The sequence below is a fragment of the Rattus rattus genome, chromosome 3, assembly GCF_011064425.1.
Source record: "Rattus rattus isolate New Zealand chromosome 3, Rrattus_CSIRO_v1, whole genome shotgun sequence".
In the NCBI taxonomy this organism is placed as follows: domain Eukaryota; kingdom Metazoa; phylum Chordata; class Mammalia; order Rodentia; family Muridae; genus Rattus; species Rattus rattus.
Genome location: NC_046156.1, coordinates 83,596,413 through 83,606,421, shown reverse-complemented (window position 1 = coordinate 83,606,421; position 10,009 = coordinate 83,596,413). Strand labels below are relative to the sequence as shown.

The following is a 10,009-nucleotide window of genomic DNA, read 5'->3' as shown; positions in this document are numbered from 1 at the left end:
GCTTGACAGACCTGATGATATGATCGTTTCCTTCTTTTTATACAGTCTGAGGCCGTACCCCATGGGATGGTGTCACCTCCTTTAAGGATCAGTCTTCTCCCCACTTAAACTTTTTTGAAAACACCTTCATGTCCACGTTGTATTTACATGATGATTCCAAATTCAGTTCAGTCAGGCTGAGATGTAGTTCAGTGACAAAACCATTATGCAGTATGTTTCTTTTTCCTACACAGTAATATTCCACCATAAGAACGGTTTCTTTAGCTGTAGACTCACTGTAGAATATCTGGGTTGTTTCTGATTTGCAGCTTTCACAGACATAACTACCAAGAAAAATTTTGTAAAAGTTTTTGTACCAAGACAGTGTAGCTTGGTGGCTGGGTCATGCTAAGTGTGTGTTTAACTTAAAAAAATTCCAAATTTTTCTACCCAGTCGATATATTTTTACATTTCTGTCACTGGTGTGTGAAGAATTTCATTTGCCTCCTCAACAGGATTTGCTATTTTTACCATTTTTGGTGACAATGTTTATGTCTCTTTTCATTTTCTACTGGTGCTATATACTTTCGAGTTTCAGACACATCTTTTTCACTGACGGTTTCCTCTTCATCTTTCTGCAGAATAGACAGCTTTAATTTTGACGAAGTCCAATCTCTCTACTTTGTTTTCTTGTGAAATTGTGCTTTGGAGTTGAAAATATTAAGTCCTTAAGTCCTGAAAATTTTTCTAGAATAACTTTCTTCCCTAAGTCTTCCATATTGAATTTAAATATGTGATACATTCAGAAATTCTTTTAGATATTTATTTATTTTGTATATATTGTTGGCTTGAGAAGGTTCGATTTGTTGAAATAAATTACTGTCTTTTCCTCTTTGAATCTTATTTGTACTTTTTCAAACGTAGTTAAGCACATGATTGTTGGGTTTATTTCTGGATTTTCTTCCCTGTTGCATTGGTTCATCTGCAAATATCATCGTATCTTGATCACTGTACCTTTATAATAATAAATCTTGAAGTTATATAATGTAGGACCTGCGACTTTATCTTTTTCAAAATTGATTATTGTTTAATAAATTGTACGCCCTTAGGTATTTCTGTTCGCCTCACCCCGGATTTTTTGGCTGCTCCCCCGCTTTATTCGAGCGAACACAGCTCTGCCATGAGCTCCTCCTTCTCCCGCTGCAGCTCCCACAGATGCTGCTGGTTTTGCTCCAATCTGTCCTCCAACCACTGCAGCAGAGGCCCACTCACCACCGACATCTGGCTGCACAGATTCTTGGTGAAGACCGAGCCATTGTGGATCTTGGTCACCGAGTCCAGATGTGTGAAGCTGTGGATCTACCTGTACGTGTCGTGCTCCTCCTGACACAGGATCTTAGGCAGCTCCACCTCGGACTCTAGGCAAACTTTCCCATGGTGACGTGAGGGACGACGTGAATGGGGATTTCAATTCTCTCACAGTCTGAGCTTTTCTGGGCTTGTACCGATGGGAAGCAAGTGTAGAGGACACGTCTGGTCTTTGTGTTCTTGTCATCTATGAAACAGGAGAAAATAAGTCCCACGAAGCCTTGGTACATCATTAGGTACATGGCTTGCTTGCGAATATCCTCCTGTGAAGGCCACACCATTATGTGAGGGTGCGAATGGTACCAGCTGACGACTCTCATGGGACTGCCGGTGAGTTCCACCCACCTTTTAGGCTCCATACAGGCTGCGGACAGCTGCTCTGGGGAAATCTCCACACGGTCCTTCCTCTTGTCAGGACGCCGCAGGATGATGACCAAGTGGATGTGGACGACTCTGATCGCATCCACCTTCTCCGGAACCCTGCACACATCACTTCGGGTGTGTGCGAATTTGGACTCACTCCTTACATCATTGTTCAGCTCCCCGATGCACAGACCCATCACCTCCTCCTTCTCCGTACTCAGGGCGTGGTTCAGTCAAACCAGAAGGGCGTCTGACTCCAGATGGACAGCCTGCAGGGCCTGAACCACTGGTACCGCCATAGTCTCCCTGGTCATCCTACTTCTTGAGCTTCATGTGGTCTCTGGATGGGATCTTGGATAATTTGAGCTTTGGGCTAAAATTCACTTATCAGTGAGTGCACAACACGTGTGTGCTTTTGTAATTGGGTTATACTCACGAGATGATATTTTCTATTTTCTTCCATTTGCCTATGAATTTCATGAAGTCATTGTTCTTAAGAGCTGAGTAGTACTCTATTATGTAAATATATCACATTTTCTGTATCCATTCCTCTATTGAGGAAAATTGGTTTGAATCCAGCTTCTGGCTATTATAAATAAGGCTGCGATGAACATAGTGGAGCATATGTCCTTTTTATATGTTGGAGCATCTTTGGGTATATGTCCATGTGTGGTATAGTTGTATCCTCAGGTAGTATTATGTCCAGTTTTCTGAAGAACCTCCATACAGATTTACAGAGTGGTTGTATGAGCTTGCAATCCTACCAACAATGGATGGGTGTTCTTTCTCCACATCCTTTCCAGCATCTGTTGTCACTTGGGTTTTTTTTTCCCTCCATCTTTATTAACTTGGGTATTTCTTATTTACATTTCAATTGTTATTCCCTTTCCCAGTTTCAAGGCCAACATCCCCCTAATCCTTCTCCCTCCCCTTCTATATAGGTGTTCCCCTCCCAATCCTCCCCCCATTACCTCCCTCCCCACAACAACTGGACTGGGGGTTCAGTCTTGGCAGCACCAAGGGCTTCCCCTTCCACTGGTGCTCTTACTGGGCTATTTACTGCTACCTATGAGGTTGGAGCCCAGGGTCAGTCCATGTACAGTCTTTGGGTAGTGGCTTAGTCCCTGGAAGCTCTGGTTGCTTGGCATTGTTGTTCATATGGGGTCTCGAGCCCCTTCAAGCTCTTCCAATCCTTTCTCTGATTCCTTCAAGGGGGGTGCTATTCTCAATTCAGTGGTTTGCTGCTGGCATTCGCCTATGTATTTGCTGTATTCTGACTATGTCTCTCAGGAGAGATCTACATCCGGTTCCTGTCAGCCTGCACTTCTTTGCTTCATCCATCTTATCTAGTTTGGTGGCTGTATATGTATGGGTCACATGTGGGGCAGGCTCTGAATGGGTGTTCCTTCTGCCTCTGTTCTAAACTTTGCCTTCCTATTCCCTGCCAAGGGTATTTTTGTTCCCCTTTTAAAGAAGGAGTGAAGCATTCACATTTTGGTCATCCTTCTTGACTTTCATTTGTTCTAGGCATCTAGGGTAATTCTGGTATTTGGGCTAATAGCCACTTACCAATGAGTGCATACCATGTGTGTTTTTCTGTGATTGGGTTACCTCACTCAGGATAATATTTTCCAGTTCCATCCATTTGCCTATGAATTTCATAAAGTCATCATTTTTGATTGCTGAGTAGATGTACCACATTTTCTGTGTCCATTCCACTGTTGAAGGGCGGCTGGGTTCTTTCCAGCTTCTGGCCATTATAAATAAGGCTGCTAATCATTTGGGCTTTTGATCTTAACCATTCTGACTGGTGTGATGTGGAATCTCAGGGTTGTTTTTATTTCCATTTCCCTGATGACTAAGGATATTGAACATTTCTTTAGATGCTTCTCAGCCATTAGGTCCCTCCCTGTGTACTCTTGCAATGGTGGTTTAGTCCCTGGGAGCTCGGGGGGGGGGGGGGGCGGCCTGGTTGGTTGATATCATGTTCTTCTTTTTTTTTTTTCCATTTTTATTAACTTGAGTATTTCTTATTTACATTTCAATTGTTATTCCCAGGCCAAAATCTCCCTAGCCCCTCCCCCTCCCCTTCTCTATGGGTGTTCTCCTTCCTATCCTCCCCCAATTACGGCCCTCTCCTCAGCAATCACATTCACTGGGGGTTCAGTCTTGGCAGGACCAAGGGCTTCCCCTTCCACTGGTGATCTTACTAGGCTATTCATTGCTACCTATGAGGTTGGAGCCCAGGGTCAGTCCATGTATAGTCTTTGGGCAGTGGCTTAGTCCCTGGAAGATCTGGTTGGTTGACATTGTTGTTCATATGGGGTCTCGAGACCCTTCAAGTTCTTTCTCTGAATCCTTCAATGAGGGTCTCGTTCTCAGTTCAGTGGTTTAATGATGGCATTCACCTATGTATTTGCTGTATTCTGGCTGTGTCTCTCAGGAGAGATCTACATCTGGTTCCTGTCAGCCTGAACTTCTTTGCTTCATCCATCTTATCTAGTTTGGTGGCTGTATATGTATGGGCCACATGTGGGGCAGGCTCTGAATGGGTGTTCCTTCTGCCTCTGTTCTAAACTTTGCCTCCTTATTCCCTGTCAAGGGTATTCTTGTTCCCCTTTTAAAGAAGGAGTGAAGCATTCACATTTCGGTCATCCTTCTTGAGTTTCATGTGTTCTGTGCATCTAGAGTAATTCAAGCATTTGGGCTAATATCCACTTATCAATGAGTGCACACCATGTGTGTTTTTCTGTGATTGGGTTACCTCACTCAGGATGATATTTTCCAGTTCCATCCATTTGCCTATGAAATTCATAAAGTCATTGTTTTTGATAGCTGAGTAATATTCCATTGTGTAGATGTACCACATTTTCTGTGGGAATTACAAATCAAAACAACCCTGAGATTTCACCTCACACCAGTGAGAATGGCTAAGATAAAAAACTCAGGTGACAGCAAATGCTGGTGAGGATGTGGAGAAAGAGGAACACTCCTCCTTTGTTGGTGCAATTGCAGACTGGTACAACTATTCTGGAAATCAGTCTGGAGATTCCTCAGAAAACTGGACTTTGAACTACCTGAGGATCCAGCTATACCTCTCTTGGGCATATACCCAAAAGATACCCCAACATATAACAAAGACACGTGCTCCACTATGTTCATAGCAGCCTTATTTATAATAGCCAGAAGCTGGAAAGAACCCAGATGCCCTTCAACAGAGGAATGGAAAAAGCTGATTTTTTTTGATGGCAAGTTCATGTCATTAATGGCTTGAGGGAAACCAACTCATTAAAGCAATGTTAAAGTTAAGTTTTAGTTATCTCATAATAGGTTTTGATACATATCTGATAACCTAGCTAAAGATACAAATGTGTTCTCTGAAAACCTATCAGGTATTTAGATAATTTTCTTCATTTGGTACAAATCTGAGTTCACCAGGCCCTGTTCCATATTCTAGTAAATAGCATGCCTCAAACCTTTCAATACCCTCTCATCATCAAACAATGTCCACTTGCATGCCATCATGTGGTTAGTTTCTCAGAATCATTTTAGCCTAGCATGAGTGAAAATGCAACACCCATGTGACACTTAAATCCCTTCCACGCATTTTAAAAACTATGAATACAATAACCACAGTAAGGTATAAAACATTTCCACAGAGAGCTCTAATTATTTCAGCTTCCATGTCTTAGGTTTCAACAAATAATTTATTTTCTGTTAATATATGAGCTATATTATTATTTATTTTATGTTTATCTAAATATTTTTACATAAAATGTATTCACTGTTCAGTGTTTTCTTCCATACTAAACGTGCTACTTAACACAATAAAAATAGTTTTTCAATAACTTGATGTTGGAAGAAACCATTCAAGCATAATGTGATGTCGCAGTCCTGTGTGTTCATGATCTAAATACATACAAATATTACTTTAACTGTCGTCTTATTTGAAAACATAATTTTGAACTAAAAAAAAACCTATTATCCTTCTCTCTTATGTTAATTTGCCATTCAAAAACCACGGTAAGGCTAGTATAACACAGTAAGTTTGTAAGTCCCTTGAGTAGTATTATAAAGCTAAATTCCCGGTACTACTCAGATTACAAAAATTGCATGTTAGAAACTGTTGCTGGCTTGTGGGAAGGGAGAGTCAGTTTTTTAAAGCACACAACCCCTTAGAGATGACTCATAGCTGACAAGATAGCTGTATATCCATGAACATGCAGTCATCACAAAGTAGACTCAGTGAGGTTTATTTCTTAATATTTTATTGTTTTTATTTATTGATATACCCATATAGTTCATATTTCTTCCTAGCCCTGAACAGATCATTCTGCTAAATTCTACATAACCAACTTTATGATTTCTCTCCCCCTTTCTCTGAAAAAAATACCAAAGTAGCAGGATTTCTATAGAACATGAAGTAGGGAGGGAAAGTAGTAAGAAAAGAGAGAAGAAAATGGAGGGGAAAAAGGAAGTGCTTTTTTTTTTATCAAAGTATATTACATAATACTCATTTTGGTGTCTATATTTGCAAAGTTTTATGCTTTTTGAAAGTTAAGACAATACTAATTTATTCACAGTATTTGTTGTTTCTTTCAATTTTATATTTATAAGATTTTCTCTGCAGTTAGGAAAGAGTTCAGAAATGTCATTTGCAGTTCTAAGATCTTGTTTAGTTATAAATTACTCAAAGTATTCATTTGAGTTGTGAAGGTCAATTGGAATATAAATTCAGCTTGTGAAAAGAAAATAAGTTAGACATCTATTTTATCTCTAAATATTTGTAATTAAAATAAGTTGAAGTCTATATTTAGTAATTTTGTAAGTGTGGTAATTCAATGAGTCATGCTATGGTTCATAAAATACTCAAAAAAGTACTTAAAGGCTCTCGAGAACCATACTTAATAAATCAGGCAATATTCTGCCAAGAGTACTGAAGGTTAGATAACAGTAAATTAATCATATTTTATTAAAAATTCAGTCAATAAGAGGAGAATTATCTATGTGTGTTACTTTCAAAATCCTTGCAAGAATAGAAATTACATCATTTCATCACCTGTGACACTGCCATATTGACTATATCAAGTTTAAAACCTTTAAAAGCATCAAATCTGAAAAGAATTCACTTGTCATTTTTCTTTGCAAATATAAGAATTGAAATCTCCCATGTGAGATCCACTCTCCATATAGTACAAGAGAGAAAACCTTCTATCAAGAGAAGTCAAAAATTAAAAATTCTGCAAATCGAATTTGATAAAGTAATTCTTAACTTCTTTTATCTTCTTTGTACATTTTAGGCATTTTTCCATTCTCTAACTTTTACTTGCTACAGTATGTAAGTGAAAAAATTCACTGCTATTGTTCACATCTGTTTCATTACCTAGTTTTTTTTAACAAAAGGACTTACATTAATTCATACACTTTTCTACAAATAATCTATTATATACAACAACAATTTCAAGTCCAGCTTAATACACTAAAGAAGAGCAAATAAACTGTTATATCTCTTACACAAGCATACTGTAAACACTAAATATGACAGAAAAATACGAACACAAAATTATTATTAATGCTTATCTTTTTTATTTTCTCTTTCTCTATACACATTTGTATAGTTCTAAATCTAATGTCTTCCAAAATACAGTTATCCTCTTTTATATATTCATGTATATTATTCTCTGAACAATATCTTTATATCTTTCTTGGTATACCGTTCTTAGATTCAGGCAAATTTCTATATTATAAAAAACAATGATTCAATCAATACACATTAAAATATAATTAATAAATACTCTAGGAATCCAAAAGTGACATCTAGCATTTTTTCAGAGCATTTTATTTTTGAAATTTCCTTCCAAAGAAATATAGTAAATATGGAAATAATCAGTTAGAAAAATGTCAGAAGCCTTTGTAAACAGGCTATGCTGACTAGCAGTCTCTACCTCCCAGCTCTGAACTATAAACACATACTTCCACACCGTGTTCTGTCTTTAAAATAAATTCTGAGGTCTAAGTCAGGTCCTTATGCTTGTGCAGCAAGCATTTTACCAACTGGACATCTCCTTAACCTCTGGATTCAGGATCCTTGGCTGAGCAGGGCAAAGAGTTTAGGAATTAAGCATCTAGCTAGGGTGGTATATACATGTAACTCCATCATGTAAGGGGAATAAGGTAAGAGATTCCAAAGCCAGGGGAGCTACAAAGCAAGACTATCTCAGAAAAAAATTCATATTCAAATCCTAAAATGTTTTAATGTATCTTATGTTGCTTCTTTGAAAATGCTCTCTTTAAATTTTATTTTCTTTTATTTTATGTGCATTGGTGTTTTGCCTACATGTATGTCTGTGAGAGAGTGTCAGGTCTTATAGTTATGGACAGTTGTGTGCTGCCATGTGAGTCCTGGGAATTGATCCATGGTCCTCTGGAGGAGCAATCAGTACCTTTAACCATTGAACCACCTCTATAGTAGCTGTTTATATCTTTCTTTAAACCATGAACTACTTGAAGAAAGTGCTATTATCTTTTGTTGATATACATATATACATAAACAGACATGCACATGCACACACACACACACACACACACACACACATAATAAATGAGAGAGAAAGCTGGGCAGGTAGTAGAGGCTGGTGGATCTCTGAGTTTGAGGCCAGTCTGGTCTAGAGTGCGAGTTCTAGGACAGGCAGAGCTACACAAAGAAATCCTTCCTCAATCAATAAAAGATAGACAGATAGATAGATAGATAGATAGATAGATAGATAGATAGATAGATAGATAGAAAGATAGATAGATAGATAGATACATACATACATACATACATACATACATACATACATACATACATAGAAGATATTGGAGAATCTGTGTAGACATGTTTTGTGCAGTGTGTAAAGGGTATCCTTGTGTTATTTAAATGCTGATTTCTCTTTGTTTCAATCCTGACATAGTATTGGAATGTTTGTCTAGAATCTTCTGTTTCAAGTTTCTGTAAACAATTCTTACCATTTATTCTCTGCCTGCTGATCATCCCGTTGCTGGACAGAAGAGAGAATAGGGCAGAAACTTCTACCAGCCAGGTGGAAGAGAGAGAAGGGAGGGAGATTCAGATTGGTCATGTGGAGGAGAGGGTCTGAGGAGACACAATGTGAAGAGACATCTGAAGCAGAGAGAGGTGGAAGGATATTAAACTGCAAGTATCGTGGGGATAGGAGTGGGGATGGGAGGCAGCCAGGTTAGAACAAGAGATTAAAATAGACCACTTAATGCCCCAGGAATTGAGGTGCAGCTTGAAATAAATCATGGTTTCTCTGTATGGTCACTAAAGAAATACAGGCACTGAATTAATTCACTGGTTACATTCATATTAAAAATAATTCATTTCACAAATCTGATAAACTTAATAGTGAAAAATGAAGAGCTGAGCATTCTGGGATAGAGAAGAAATAAAACTCAGTCTCTGGAGAAAAAAATGTTTATAACTAATTTTTCCATAATTAACTTTTAAAAATTTCAAAAATACAAAATTTGAAATATCTCTGCAACCTTTACTACATAAGTGTCATTAAAATTATAAGAGTCCCTGTCAATTCTCTCCAAATTTGCTTTATAATAACATTCTGTGTATAGTAAATATTATATGAGTGCAGATTTTAAATTCTATTCAAATTTTTAATATTGATGTAAAAAGAGGAGTAGTGTAATTGAAGTTGTTCAAAACCAAACAGTGTCTTAGGAACATGTATATTTATCTGACATTTAACAATAAACACATTGAATGAATTACTTAGAACACAAAAAATTTCTAAATTCATATGAATGATACAATGTATTCAAAGGTAAAATTCAGAAAAATGAATACAGAAAAATGGATTTTAGTATTATTTAGAATTAGTATTTAGAAAAAGATTCTTAAAACAATCTTACTCCAATACCATTTCCTCAAAAAATTTTTGATATCCTATATGTATATTATAAGAAATATATTTTATAAAATATAAACTAATATATAATCTATGTATAAAAATTGTAGATAATGTAAATACAATATATGAACATAAGTATATCAGATATTCCTGACAATAAATTATCCAACAATTATATTGAAACAGTTAATTTTCATACTCATATTTAGTTAGTGAAAAAAGCAAATTCCAATATAACTGAGGTAGGCATGCTTTTTAACATTAATTATTTCAATAATAACTAAATATTTGATAATGGAGAAAACATAGAATACAAGGTGTTTTAGAGTTAATCCATAATTTGTTCTTTTAATTATCAATGCTGAAAACAT

The 10,009-nt window shown here is 37.0% G+C and overlaps 1 pseudogene; it reads right to left on the bottom strand.

The window, feature by feature from the left end:
• Positions 1-1,134: 1,134 nt before the first annotated feature.
• On the bottom strand, positions 1,135-2,009 carry LOC116895463 (annotated as a pseudogene).
• Between the last annotated feature and the right edge of the window lie 8,000 nt (positions 2,010-10,009).